Source organism: Ambystoma mexicanum, chromosome 10, assembly GCF_040938575.1.
Source record: "Ambystoma mexicanum isolate Mex_15411 chromosome 10, UKY_AmexF1_1, whole genome shotgun sequence".
Lineage (NCBI taxonomy): Eukaryota > Metazoa > Chordata > Amphibia > Caudata > Ambystomatidae > Ambystoma > Ambystoma mexicanum.
Genome location: NC_090932.1, coordinates 820,615,833 through 820,630,330, shown reverse-complemented (window position 1 = coordinate 820,630,330; position 14,498 = coordinate 820,615,833).

The window sequence follows — 14,498 nt, the reverse complement described above, 5'->3', positions numbered from 1 at the left end:
TTGGCTTTCCGGTATCAGGTAATATTGTCCCCATAAATAATGTCACCATACATATAGTCACTGGGAAATGGCATAGGCAACATTATTTATGGAGACACTATATGTGGTAAATGGGGGCTCCATTTAAAAAAAATGGTGGGTTGCAGGTGTCCCCTGCGGTTCCATATGATAATGTTGCCACAAAAAACTGTGCCATTGTTGCATGGTGGCATTTTGCAGGGACATTATCACATGGAATTGGCTTTCCTGGCTCCCTGAAGACTCTTCTGGTCCATTTACTTTGATATTGTTTGTCCCTCAGAGGTGGTAACTTTTTGTAGACTGTCACTGCTGGGAAAGGCTGGTCTAGATTCCATTGGAATATTTAGTTGTCCTCATAATTACTGAGAACCTGTTTAACCTTTTTCCTTCCCTAAACCTCTCCTTTCTGGAACCTCAGAATCTGCAAAGTATAACTAGTGTGATATATAAATGCCATTATTGTTCTTGTGATTGAAGTCACCTCAGGGTGTAGAAATTGTGGAAGAAGCATATCCAAAGATTATCCACTAACTTGTTCTGATTCTGAAAAGTATTTTTAAAGTATATTTACATTGTTACATGACTTGCCTTTTTAAAGAACGCTCATTTAAAAATTGATGTTCATTAAATAAACAACTATTTATAACAGAAACCTTGAGTGTAAGTGTTACTTGGCTACTTGTATTTAAGGATTTCATTTGTACAGCTCTACAGCTCCCTCTTGAGATAGGCCTGGCTGTTCAGTCACACTACCAACTTGTGTAGTATAGACCTATACCAAAAGGTGGGTTACCTAATACCAAGCAGATACGTGTTGTGTAATCTCGCACAGTGTGACTACATCAATTCTTAGCTGAAAACTGGTTATACCCTGGGTTATGCCAGTGGCCAGGTGACATTTTGACTGAAACTGTACAAAGGCTAATTTACATCACATTGTACAAAACTATGGCCTACAATCTGTGCACATGTATCTACTGTAAAAAAGTATCACTGCTCCTGCTGTTCTCATGCTTAGACATGTTCAAATGTCCAACTGCTGAGGAAAATATAAAATAACAAAAATGACAACTCTAAAAAGACAATGCCACAAAAAAGAAAGCCTCCTCTCTGTTCCTCTCTAGCATTTCTAATGACTCTTCAAATGGAATATTACAGTTCTGTGGGTGTTTGAAAACTCTGGCTGTAGCTGTCAGTACCTTTATCGCATGGAGGTTGATTCTGCAGAACCACTGCTCACAGCTACAGTGAAGATATAAGACCACATATAAGCCAAAAAAGGCTGCAGCACAATATGGGTCAGACCATCCAGAAGGTGTTAGTATGAGACATAGTTCACAGCATCTATCAGTCTTACAGAATTTGTTAAAGTTCTCCCAAGGCATGAACAAGATCAGAAATATTGCCTAAAAACATTCCAAGTTCTCAAAATATGCAAATGTCCTGCTCCAGTATTAAATAGCAACCTTCGAAATGGTGAAGAGACTTTGGGCCTCATTATAAGCATGGCCGTCTGGGAATTACGGTTCTGGTAAGCATGCCGGTACCATAGTTCCCAGACCGCCATACTACGAGCTGTGCTCGCGGTTGCCTGTCAGCCCGCCAGGTCTGGTGGGCAGAGCGGCACCCGCGAGTGCATCATGTCGGATGCACCAGCACCGTCGTTGATGGTGCCGGTGCATCCGATGTGCCCATTCTCATGGGGCTCAAATGAGAATGGGGACTGACAGGCACCGGCACCCGGCAATGCTGGAATTACCGGGTCCGGCAATGTCGGAATTATCCTGTAATTCCTCATTGATGGGTGCCGGAAAAAATTCAACTCCAGCGGCACCGTGCCTGTTTTACAGGCACAGCTACCACCAGGGTTAAAATGAGGCCATTTCTATCCCACTCCATGGCATACATCTTTTTCAGTTGCAAAATGCTGGTGTGTCTTGCAACCAAATAAACATACTATCACTACACCAGACTAATGGGCCACAGTCCTAATAGCAATAAGCCCAGAGCCAGTGGGGTATTACTGCGTTAGTTAATGCCACTTGATCTTTATTAAAGCCCTCACGTTGGTTGCACCTGTAACTATGCGTATGGTATATATTAGCCTTAACTCCGTGGAAGAACCAGGGTGCCCAGTAAACTGCCATTGACAGTTTCCAGTATTTCTGTGTCAAGTAGCAGTAGAGTAACACATACATTTATTTCCTATTTTAAACTGTTGCACATGGAAACTTCCTACACTTTACAACTTCTAATTTGAGTACTAAAATTGCATTGCTAAACCCGTACTGCACATGCATTTACTGGGGCAATTTGCACCAGAAAAATCCATTGCATTTCTTTTTTAAATAATAGTTTGCACAACCAATACCAGTCCTATAATCTATATCAATGTATATTTAAAAAGAATAAAAATCAAAAATATTGTTCAGACAAATGGCCCTCATTACAGGTTTGCCAGTCCGGAATTAAAGGTGCTGGTAGAACCGTACCGGCACCGTTTTTTCAGAATGGCAAACTACGAGTCCTACCACAGAGATGCACAGAAACACCGGCACCATTGCGACATGGTGCTGCTGTTTCTGCGGTCCCCATTCTCATGGAGTCTTATGGGACTCCACAGGAATGAGGATTTACAGAATTGTCAGCGCCGGATTAACCGGACCACTGGGGCTGTAATGCCCCGGTAATTCTGGTAAGTCCAGCGCTGGAAATTCACTACGGGTCCGGCGGCAGCCTGATGATTTTACCGGCACGGCTTCCGCCAGAATCGTAATGAGGCCCACTGTATTTTATTTTACAGAAACCACACAGTAACACTCTCCAGATAAAACAATCTTTTTAAAGCACACACATTTTCAGATCACCAGAATCCAGCAAAGAAAAATCTTTTTAAAATACACATATTTTCAAATCACCACAAAAGCACTTTAATAAATACCATAAGTGAATATAAAAGCACTAGAAATAAAATCACATCTCTAGTGTTCTGTGATAAAACATTTTTATTTTGAATGTAGGAAATATACTAAGTGATTCTATATCATGCACCACATTAAAATACATGTTCCTTCCTAATCAACAACTTTTTAACAGCCATATTCTACATATGCAGTAGGACCACTTCTTTGTTAAATAAATACAGTACGATGCCAAAAAAAATCACAATGCCCCATTATCAAATAAAAGTTTGAAGAATCCAATGACAAACATCTGATTAATGCCAATCATATTTGTCACAGGTAACATGAACTGCATAGTGTGAGTTCTGCAGTCAAAATGAAAAAACTAGAAAAAATGTTGCGTTTCATAGTTTCCAAAATCAAAAGCAGGAAAAGAGGACTATATTGTAATACATCTAATACAATGTCTAACACATACTCACTGCAAACTATCACAAAGAAGTACACATTTACAACATTAACACTAACAAATTACAAACACTGAAACACATACAAAATCCTTTCCAGCATCTCTAATAGCCGCAGCTACAAAAACAGCTACAAATCTTTCTTGTCGCGGCTACTCGTACATTCTCTATAAACTGAAAACTAAACTAAGCCAACCATCAAAACTTCAAATCGTTAAGGGACTTCAATTCAGCACTCCAACTAAGTCAATGCCTGGCCTGGGATGCCCAAGGGAAGCCCTTATGTATATATTTTTATGACAAGTTATAATCTGGATGATAAACCCTTGTATAACGCCCCTCTCTTTGAATCCGCCTGACCTCACTGAGCCAAGAAGTAGGTTTATTTTGCAATTTAAAAGATTTATTTGAAAATTGAACAATATATTTATATCACACTTTTATAATAAATTAATATTTGATATCACACTTAAGAATATGACAGTGATCAACAATGGATAATATTACAATTGTAATTACTTAGGAGTTGGTATAGAGAGGATAAGGTAGCTGAGAATGCTTTTATGGATTCAAGGAAATGCAATGGTGGAAAAGAATGCAGCACAGAAATAACTGAGATGGTTTCAACAAGAGATAATATGATCACTTTTTCTTTTGACAATTCACTCCCCCCCCCATGCAATATAAGGAGATGGAAGAGGAGCACACAAATTTCCGGAATGCTAACACAATGCAATACAAATTTCAGTTCTCCCCTAGCAAGCTTAGAGCAACCGATATGCTTTGAAAACATGTAGAAATGTTTTGAATGGGATTTGCAAAGAAGTGAAAACTATGCTAAAATTATTTTAATTCCCTATAGGAGATTCAGGGTAGGTGACAGCTACTTGAATTAGTTCAGGTCAACACTAGCAATGATTCATGAGGGATTATCAGGTTGAAAACGAATTTCAGCAATGCAAGAAAGAGCAGCTATATTTTTACAGGTGTAGAAATGAGTCAAATTGCAATTTGTGGCACTTTTTCCAAGTGCGTTGAGCGCGATTACCGAAAAACTTTAAGGAGTAGAAAGTCGGACGGTTTAGTGGAGGTAGATTTTCAGAAGTAAAATTAAAGTTTCAGAATGACAGATGCGCTGTGGAAGGTTTTGGATCAACAGGATGGACACACAATTCTATGATGCAGTTCTAAATAGGTTAAAATAGTTTGAATTAGATTATTTTAAACTAAGAGATTGGTTTTGCACAGTTCTGGCTTAGTACTCACACTATAAATTTGAAATAGGCCATCAGGGTCTGGTCAGGTTTGGGTTTCAATCGCCACGGACTGTCTCTGGTACTGGTTCTGAATACAGCGGTCTGGGTCAGCTCTGCTCTGCTGGTCTGGTCTGGCACTCGGCACTTCACAGCAGTCTGGATCTCTGGTTCTGCTGGTCTGGATCAAGTGGATTCTGGATACAGCACTGCTTTCTGGGTACTGGCACAGGGTTCCAGCCAGAATCAAACAGCACAGCCCGGCTGTTGAAGAGTGGAGTTAGGTTGCAAAAAGATTTTGAGGCCTGCTGAAAAAGGATTCAGCTGGTGGTTCAGGCCCCTCTGCTACAAGTTCTGGAGTATGGATTCTAAGTTCTGGTTCAGGAGTCTTCTAGATAGTGGGCCTCATTACGACCCTGGCGGTAATCGCCCGTCATTACCGCCATGGCGTAATGAGCGTTTACGCCGTGGGACGATGGCGTAAAGAGCGCCACATCACGACCCATCGCGCACGAGCATTACGCCATGGCGGTAATGCAATTAACGCCATGGCGGAAAAGGCCCCTACCGGCATCGCTAAGCGAGCAAGGTGCCCTTCCGCCAGCGTAAGTAGCGGCCACCGTAATTTACGGCCACCGTAATTAGCGGCGGCCGTAAAAGGCCAAACCGGAAATAGCATCATCGCGCCGGAACGGGAAGCAGCCCGTCGGCCATCTTTAAAAACACAATCCATCGCCATCCTACCAAACAACACCAGACCCAACCCTGACACCTGTCCCAACCAAACACCCACCCATCCAAGTTCCCGAAAATGCCAAAATCCGTGAAAAAGGCATGTGACCGCCAGCGCCAGGAGCGATTCAGCCGGGAGGAACTCTGCATGCTAGCGGAGACCCTGCAGGACAACGCAGGTGTTGTTTTCTCCCCTGAAATGACCAGGGCAGCAATCGGGAAGAAGAAGGCCATCTGGGCCCTGGTGGCTGAGCGCGTCAGCGCGGTGGGGACCGTACCCCGCACCCCACAGCAGTGCCGGAAGCGCTGGGATGACCTGCGCATACGGGTCAGAGCCGTCATCTCAGCAAACCGCAACCTTGCCCAGGGAACCGGTGGAGGGTCGGAATCCCCCCTGAAACTCCAACCGTGGGAGGAGATCTGTGCAACCACCATCGGCATGGAATCCATCGAAGGCGTTGGAGGGATGGAAAGGGGAGCCCCGACATCAGGCGATGAAGGTAGGTGCCTCATACAAGACATGCCATAGTCACAGCAGTCCAATCATGTGTAGCACAAGGTTGGCCTAGAGTGTAAATGCAACACAAATCAATACTGCCCATAGCCACATGCGAGCACCACCCTGCATACACTGCTGGCACCCGCATACCTGCATCCACATACCACACTAAAAGGAGACAACCTGCATGGCACTGCCTGAAATCTGCCTCATCCACTGGCCAAAATAATGTCAACCATTGTCATTCAAAAGTCCGTAGACCCATCAATAACGCCCTCCCACCTTTGCTCCACCACAGGCACAGAATCACACCCAGAGGACCAGGACACCCCTGCGCCGAAGAGAGCGAAGTCCAACAACAACCTCCCTGCACCCTCAACCTCAGCTGCAGTGAGGCAGACCCCACGACAAGCAGGTCCCACTGCAGGCATACCGGAGGTCCCACCGGCAAGCACCCCTGTTGGCAGCAGGCCAGCAGCAGCTGCTCCACCGACATTGCCTGCCACAGAAGGCAGGGGGTCAGCGGCTAGCAGCAACATCGGGGAGACAGCTGCAACAGCTGCATGTTCTGACTCGGACATGGAGCAGGAGGTCAGAAGCCCCACTGACCAACTACATTCCCCCTGTTTCTCAGACGCCAGCCCCCATGAGGGTGACACACAGGGGCACACTGAGGCAGAGGAGTGGCCTTCCACCCCATGCCCTGTCCACACTCCACAGGAGGGGAGCAGCCCCTCCATCACTCCACCTGCACTGGCCATGGGCCAGCACGGCCAGCAGTCCCTCGAGGACATAACTCAACGGCAGCATCAACTGTCCGCAATGCTGGATGAGCATGCCGCGGAATGTGTGGGGGCTAGGTTTAGCATTGAACAGGCCACGGAGACACTAAGGGCCGAAGTGGCGCAGAGCACTGCCACCCTGAGGGATGCCATGCAGGCCATGTCCAGGGACATCTGTGCCGAACTTGCGGGCTTGCGTCGTGCGGTCACTGACCTCACCCACACAGTACAGGAGCTGCATGCACAGGGGCAGCCAGGGACATCCTCCACTGCCAGTTCTGCGCAGAGCAGCCCCGTGCGACGTTCCGGACGCAACCTGCGCTCCACAGCCAGGGGTGCCCCGGGGGCCGGGAGAGGGGGCTTGTGACGGCCTGTGGACACTGTCACAGGCATCTGTTGACACCTACATGGGGTGTGTTGGGGTGTGCAGGGGGGAGGTGGGAGGTGGGAGGGGGTGTGTTGGGGTGTGCAGGGGGGAGGTGGGAGGTGGGAGGGGGTGTGTTGGGGTGTGCAGGGGGGAGGTGGGAGGTGGGAGGGGGTGTGTTGGGGTGTGCAGGGGGAGGTGGGAGGTGGGAGGGGGTGTGTTGGGGTGTGCAGGGGGGAGGTGGGAGGGGGTGTGTTGGGGTGTGCAGGGGGGAGGTGGGAGGGGGTGTGACACGACAGTTCATAGTTCCAATACACTTTTTTCTTTCAAAAAAAGAAATGTGTGGACATTTTCATTGCGTATGTGTGCTTTATTGGTGTACAGTCCACAGTGTGCATGTCCCAGAGACACACAGTGCTCCAAGTGCAGTCTCCATGCGATAAACACCAGCCGTGTGTGCTAGAAGCAGTGGTCGATGATACTTTGGCGCATGGCACGCCCCTCCTGTGCATCGCCTCCTCCATGTGGTGGCGCCCCATCTGCACCCTCCTCATCCTCATCGTCAGGTGGTTGCAGTTCTGCGTCAGGGGGCAGGGGCACATTCCGTCTGACGCACATATTGTGCAGCATGACACATGCCATGACGATCTTTGCCACCTTCTCATGGCCATACAGGAGTGCCCCACCAGACCTGCTGAGGCTTCGGAACCGTGCCTTCAGGAGGCCGAATGTCTGCTCTATGACCACACGAGTACGTGTATGTGCACGGTTGAAGTCCTCCTCGTGCTGGTTCTGCGGGTTCCGGACTGGTGTGAGGAGCCACCTCTTCAGGGGATAGGCTGCATCACCTGTATGTAGGCGAGAATGTATGTGTCAGTCATGTTGTCTGATCAGGAACATGATGTTCCACCATGGCTGGCATGGAACTGTTACCTTGGCTCACTTCTACATGCACTAATTGATTCACACAATGCAACCAGTATATGCTCATTGCTGCCATGGCCTGTTTTGCATGCCATCACCCTATGTATGCAGAGGGGTTGTGTGCATTGTGAGTGCCCTTCCTCTGTATCCGTTCTCTGTGTTACTCACAGCCAGGTGGAGTATGCATCATCCCCCCCCCTTTCTGCCAGGTGGAGTATGCATCATCCCCCCCCTTTCTGCCAGGTGGAGTATGCATCATCCCCCCCCTTTCTGCCAGGTGGAGTATGCATCATCCCCCCCCCTTTCTGCCAGGTGGAGTATGCATCACCCCCCCCCCTTTCTGCCAGGTGGAGTATGCATCATCCCCCCCCCTTTCTGCCAGGTGGAGTATGCATCATCCCCCCCCTTTCTGCCAGGTGGAGTATGCATCATCCCCCCCCCCTTTCTGCCAGGTGGAGTATGCATCATCCCCCCCCCTTTCTGCCAGGTGGAGTATGCATCATCCCCCCCCCCTTTCTGCCAGGTGGAGTATGCATCATCCCCCCCCCTTTCTGCCAGGTGGAGTATGCATCATCCCCCCCCCTTTCTGCCAGGTGGAGTATGCACTGGTACGTCATTCCCATGCCCACTTCCATGACATTGCACTCACCGAGTAGCCAGGATCTTGGGCCTGCATGTCGCTCCATGTAGCGTGGTATTGTGGAGTTCCTCAGGACCAGTGAATCATGGGTTGATCCGGGGAATCGGGCACAACAATGTGTGATGATCTTGTTGGAGTCACAGACCATTTGCACGTTGATAGAGTGGAACTGTTTCCGGTTGCGGTACGGTACCTCCATGGCACGTGGAACCACCAATTCCACATGGGTGCAGTCGATGGCACCAATGCAACCGGGTATGCTGGCTAGTGCATGGAAACCCACTTTGGTGTTTGCAATCTCCTGGGCAGTCCGTGGTAATGAGATGTGGTCGTCTGTGTGCTTGAGGAGGGCATCGAGCACTTGGATGAGTGTTCGTGAGAATAATGGTTGTGAAATGCCATGCAGGTGCCCCACTGTGTGCTGGTAGGTGCCTGTGGCCAGGAAGTGGAGTACAGCCACTACCTTCAGTAGGGGGGGGATGGCGGTTGGACTTTCCATCATGCTGACGATGTCGTTGTGTGTCATGTCTACGATGGCGGTGATGGTGTCCCGGTCCAAACGGTACAGGGTGTGGATCTGCTCAGCAGTGAGGTTGTTTGGATTGGCTCTGATGCGTGGGATTGGGGGCTGCCTGCGTGGTGGCACTGGCTGTGCTGGTGGGGCTTGCTGGGCCTGCCTTGCCCTCCTTCTCCTCCTGCGTCTCCTCTGTGCTGCCTGTTGTTGTTGTTGCTGTTGTAGTAGCACATGCATTGCTATCAGGTCCTCCAGCCCCAACATTGCTAGTCGTATTGGCATCATTGTGGAGTGTGACTGGGTGTGGGTAGGGGTGGGGTGTGCTCTTTTTGTACTCCCCTGAGTCTGTATTGCCTTCACCTGTGCTGTTTCTGTGCACCTGTGGCAGCTGCATTCACTTGACATGGCCCTTTACGGTTGGTTCGCGATGGCGTTATTTGCACCATGGCGGTAAGGTACTTAGCGGCCTCGGTGATGGCGTTAGGTGCATGTCCGCTTGGGTCGGCATTTGCGTACCTTTCCGCCATGGCGCTAAGTACGGTGTGGGCGGTCGCATGCGCGCACCCTTAGCGCAGTTAGCAGCAGCGTTAACTACGATGCCGCTATTGGCATCGTAGTTTACGGTCAGGAGTCATGATCGGACCTGGCGGAAAACGATGGCGGTAACCATTTACCGCCATCGTTTTTCACTTAGCGCCAGGGTCGTAATGAGGCCCATTGTCTGGTCCAGCAAAATGCTTTGCAAGAAATCAGTCTGAAGTGGAAAGTGAATGTCCCTTCCCAGGTCTTAGTGGCTCTTTTTACGTCTTTTGAAAGTGGGTGGGGAGGCTGACTTTCTATGCCCCACCCTCTCATGATCCTGATAGGCTAGAGAATTCTCTGTGCTCTCACTGGGGAACTAAGTAGTGAGTCAGGATGAGTCAGAGTGATGCTATTTGTATGCCTGGCAGAAGTTCCTCCCCTTTGCATTTACTTAGAAAAACAATTTTTCATAACCACACATGCTTCCCAGACACACAAGTTGTTGAAATTAAATGTACACATTGCAGATGAATTAAGGTACATTCTTGCCCAACTCTGATCTTCCTAAGAGCGTGGGTTCAGAAATGACAACTTATTTAAATTTTTAGTGGGTTTTGCCATATTGGACTTTTACACAAATTTACACAGAGATACACCATTTCTCTGGGCATATTACAGTAAATTACTATGTCTCTAGCATAAACACAGTGTCTACAATATTCATAATTCCCGGGGTTTTGCCTCAGAACATCACAGAGCGACCAGCTGAGTCTTGAACCGTGAGTAAAATTGTCATTTTAAGGATATCAAAGTTGTACATTTCTGTCATCTGGTTACAATTAGTTATCAGTATTTTAATAACACATATATTTGCCTTCAATTCAATCCACAAAAGTGTCTGGGTCCGCCCCCAGAAGCTTGGTGAGTCAGATGGTCACATGGCCTGTTTCCTGCCAGAGCACTGTTTACAGTTAACACCCAAATCAGCATATCCTATTCAATTGAAAGAGTCTATTGTGTTGAGTCCTGCAGGCTGCAGGGAAGTCCCCTCCCTCCCAATCAACAGGGCCATGTGATATCCTGGGCTGTTGCTGGGAAGGGCAGGTGTGAATGTTTCCCATGGAGAGGCAAGTCTTTTGAACTTTTAATTACATAAGACCACCTTCTGATCAATGCACAGTTCTGCAAGACGGTTCTCCTGTCAGGATTTATAGAGCACCAGCTCCGTTCAGTGGCGTGCAATGGTACTGCACCCATTTTTTTTTACAGTGTTCTTAAATCTAAAAGGGGAATTTGGCTTGACAGTTATGATCCTTGCTGACAATGTTTTGATGGGGATCCTTGCAGTAGAGTGATGTGGAACACCCCACAAGAAGGTTGAATCTTTATAGTGGTCTTGTGGGCCATGATTTCAGCAAATTTTGACACCAATGAAACACATTTTTGAATAGCTCTGTGTGCAACCAAAGGATGGGTCTGGGAATTGTCAAAAGTGGATGGTGGCTTATCTGTCAGGTTTTCACTGCGCTTTTTCTGGTGGGCAGCATTGCTTTTTATGCTATCAGCAACGTACAGTGATGTTGTAGGGCTCGGATGCGTGGGTGAAAACATCCCACAAAATAGACAAGGGAACACCTAAGCACACAATATATAAAACCCACAGATAAAACTCTGACCTCTATCATCCACATAAAAACATGATTATTGCACAGAAATGTATGGTCCAATAGACACGCCTATCCAAACAACCAATTAAAAGCCGAAAGTGTGTTGACGCGGCCACACACGTGCTTCTTATAGCCGCGGTTATACAACAGCTTCTCTAGTTCGTCTGTTACTAACCGCGGTCAAGACACATCCACAAACACTCGACATAACATTTGCTGGTATATTGCCGTGGCTGCAATGGGTGCCCCTTTTAAACATGGATAGCAATGCCACGCAAATGGTGGGTGCTCGGTAGCCATGGTTATCAAGCCTCGCCGGTTCATCTGTTGCTACCTGCAAGCAAGACACGTCCACGACCACTCGACGTGCCATTTGCTAATATATAGCCGTGGCTGCACAGGGTGTCACCTTTCACCAAGGGTAACAACACTGCACGGCTGGTGGTTGCTAGGTAGCTGGGGTTGTTAGATAAAAACAGTAGCAGCCGTGTAGTTATGGTTAAGTTGCTAAACTCATAGGAAGAGAACTTTTTCGGCGGTTTATAACTTCATTCCCCCTGGACGAATCCTCACCAAACTTATATGGCCGGCTCCGAATTTTTTTGCCATGTTGGGCGAGGTTTTTTGGGGGGTCTATAGGGGGTACCAACATTTTTATTTCCCCATAGACTGAATGGGGAAAACTTTGCGCACGGCTACAGCCCGAATGGCTGGATGGATTTTCTGGGGGCTTGGGGCAGAAAGAGTGCTTTTGTGTGTTGGGTGGAAATCGGATGGTAATTTTTTTGAAAAACACTGAAATGCAGCTCCCCAAAAATTAGTGATATATGGGTCCGCTCCACTGACCCATTTCCCTGTTTGCTCTGTGGACCGATGTCTCATTGGGCTGCAGTACGCCGTGCTGTTGGCGAACAGTGGACGCGGCCGGTGGTTGGCTGGAGGGAAGCGTGCTGTGCTTGAACAATTTTGGGAAATGCCACCATGGTGTATCGGAGGACAGTGTTGTGGTGTGTGTGCCAAGGGTCTGCACTACTGTGTGCATGGCTGGCCCTTTTGTACGTAGCAGTGTGCGTACTGAAAAAAGTCATATCTGGAACCACTGCAGCATCCTACTTCCCTGTTTGCAGCGCGGTCAAAAGTTTGATTACACTGCATAGTGCAGTGACAGGATGTGTGAAAAGTGTTCTCTGCCGGCGGTATGTATTGGAAGACAATGCGGCAGCAATAGGATCACAAAATGATAGTGTACAGCATCTGGTGGTGGGAAGAAGGGATGGAAGGGGAGCGGGAGTGAGAAGAACATCACGTGATACATATCAATATACAAGAAGACGGTGGTCTGACAGCGGTATCTGGTGGCAGGTGCATTTGCTGAAGGGGACTGCATTCCCAGACACATGACGATGTAAACATAGCGTCTACTATGGTGTTCTGTGTGAGGTAAGTTAGTAGCCCCTTTGCTGCATGCCTGCAGCACAACCACAGAAAACTATGTTTACTGGTTGAAAAGGTAAGTGCAGTGTTTGAAAGCAGGTGCCATGTTGTTGCTTATGGTATCACATTTGGCTGCACGTCACACAATGTTGGTTGTATGTGTGTGGTGATTGATAGACGAGCATGCAGTTGTTGGTGTATGGGTGGAGATGGTGCAGTGAGCAGTTATGCAGTGTGTCCACTGGGTGTAGTAACAGAATAGTGTACATATGGAAGAGGTGCCGGTGCAAATGTTTCTTGTATATGTTTTTATAGTGTCCATTGCGCAGATTAGTAAGTGTTGCAGCACGGTATGCACCATTGGTTCTATGCACGTACTGCAGTGATGGGAGCTGGCTGAATGTTCTGAAGATTGCCTTGTTTGGTTGGCATGCTTAAAATGGTTTCTGATTGGAAGTGGGTAGCATATGTTGCTGCCTACCGGTAAGTGGAACACACGTACTTGTGTCTGTGGTTTATGGTGTGGCAGTTGGGTGGAAGTGCTGATGTGTATGTTGCCTTTGGGATATTTGGCACATGTGTACCTGGTTGTCTGCATGGCTTTGTTATGTTGTGGTGAGTCTAGGCCGTAATTACAGCCTCCAGAATATAATGCAGTAATGCAGTTGTTACTGTGCATGCTTTTGGAGTTGGTGAGTTACACACAATGGTTGCAGAGGACATTATGCACTTGGTGCGGAACAGCAGAAGTGAGCTGCTATGCGTACATTACTGTATGGTGTACATCATTGCCCCTGTTGTACAATAGGGAGACACATGTCACCATCTACATTTGCTATGGGTGGGCCTTATAAGACCCTTCTTTCCCAAAGCATTTTACCACATTGCTCCATGAAAGGAAGTCACCAGCATCAGAAAGTTGCAAAATGCAAAATGTACACAGCCACTTGGATATCGGTATGCACAGGCAGCACAATGTAATTGAGCAATGTATCTATAGATGTGGCCGGGTGAAAGTTGGCAGGCCCATTTGCAGATGGGGCCGACATTACACTTGAAATGAGAAGTAAAACACAGTTTGCACTAGGATGTTCAGTGTGTTGCTGAGGCACAGCAGTCAGTGATGGTACAGCAATGCCAGAAGGGGAGAACAATGGAGAACACATGAAATTTGCAACCTACACTGCAGTATGGTGTGTTGCGTGTACACCCTTCCGTGAATGGGTGGCAACCTTGCACTGGCAAAAGAGTGTTGTGGGGTGAAGTAGGTTTCAGAATGCTTTCATCGATGTACGATTTGTGATCATTGCATAAAATGTTGCTTTTATGGTTGAGGAGATTGGTTGCAATTATTACACAGTGTAGTATATGCTTGACCCTGATGGAGTGTTGCCTCCTTTAGTGTGTCTTGTGGGAGAAGTGCTGAAGTAGCGGATGGTTAGAAGTGCCTTGGGGTGACCCGAATGTACCTGCCCACTTGTTCACCTGCATACGTCTTTCATGATAAGGTGGGTGTGGGCAAGGGCAACACTGTTGGGTGTATGTGAAAAAGCCTGTAGCCCGTAGGTTACTCACTGAAGAGGCTAGGTATGCTGAATAGCACGCCACCATAACGCTGACATGCATTTTTAAGTATGCATGTCTCCGCTGGTGGCTACATTGGAAAAATGGTGGTGCAGGACCTTGTAAATGTGCTTGAACAGCATAAGTGACCTGATATGTGTCCAGAACCATATGGTACCTGGTTTGTGATTATTGCTTAAAATGTAGCTTTTA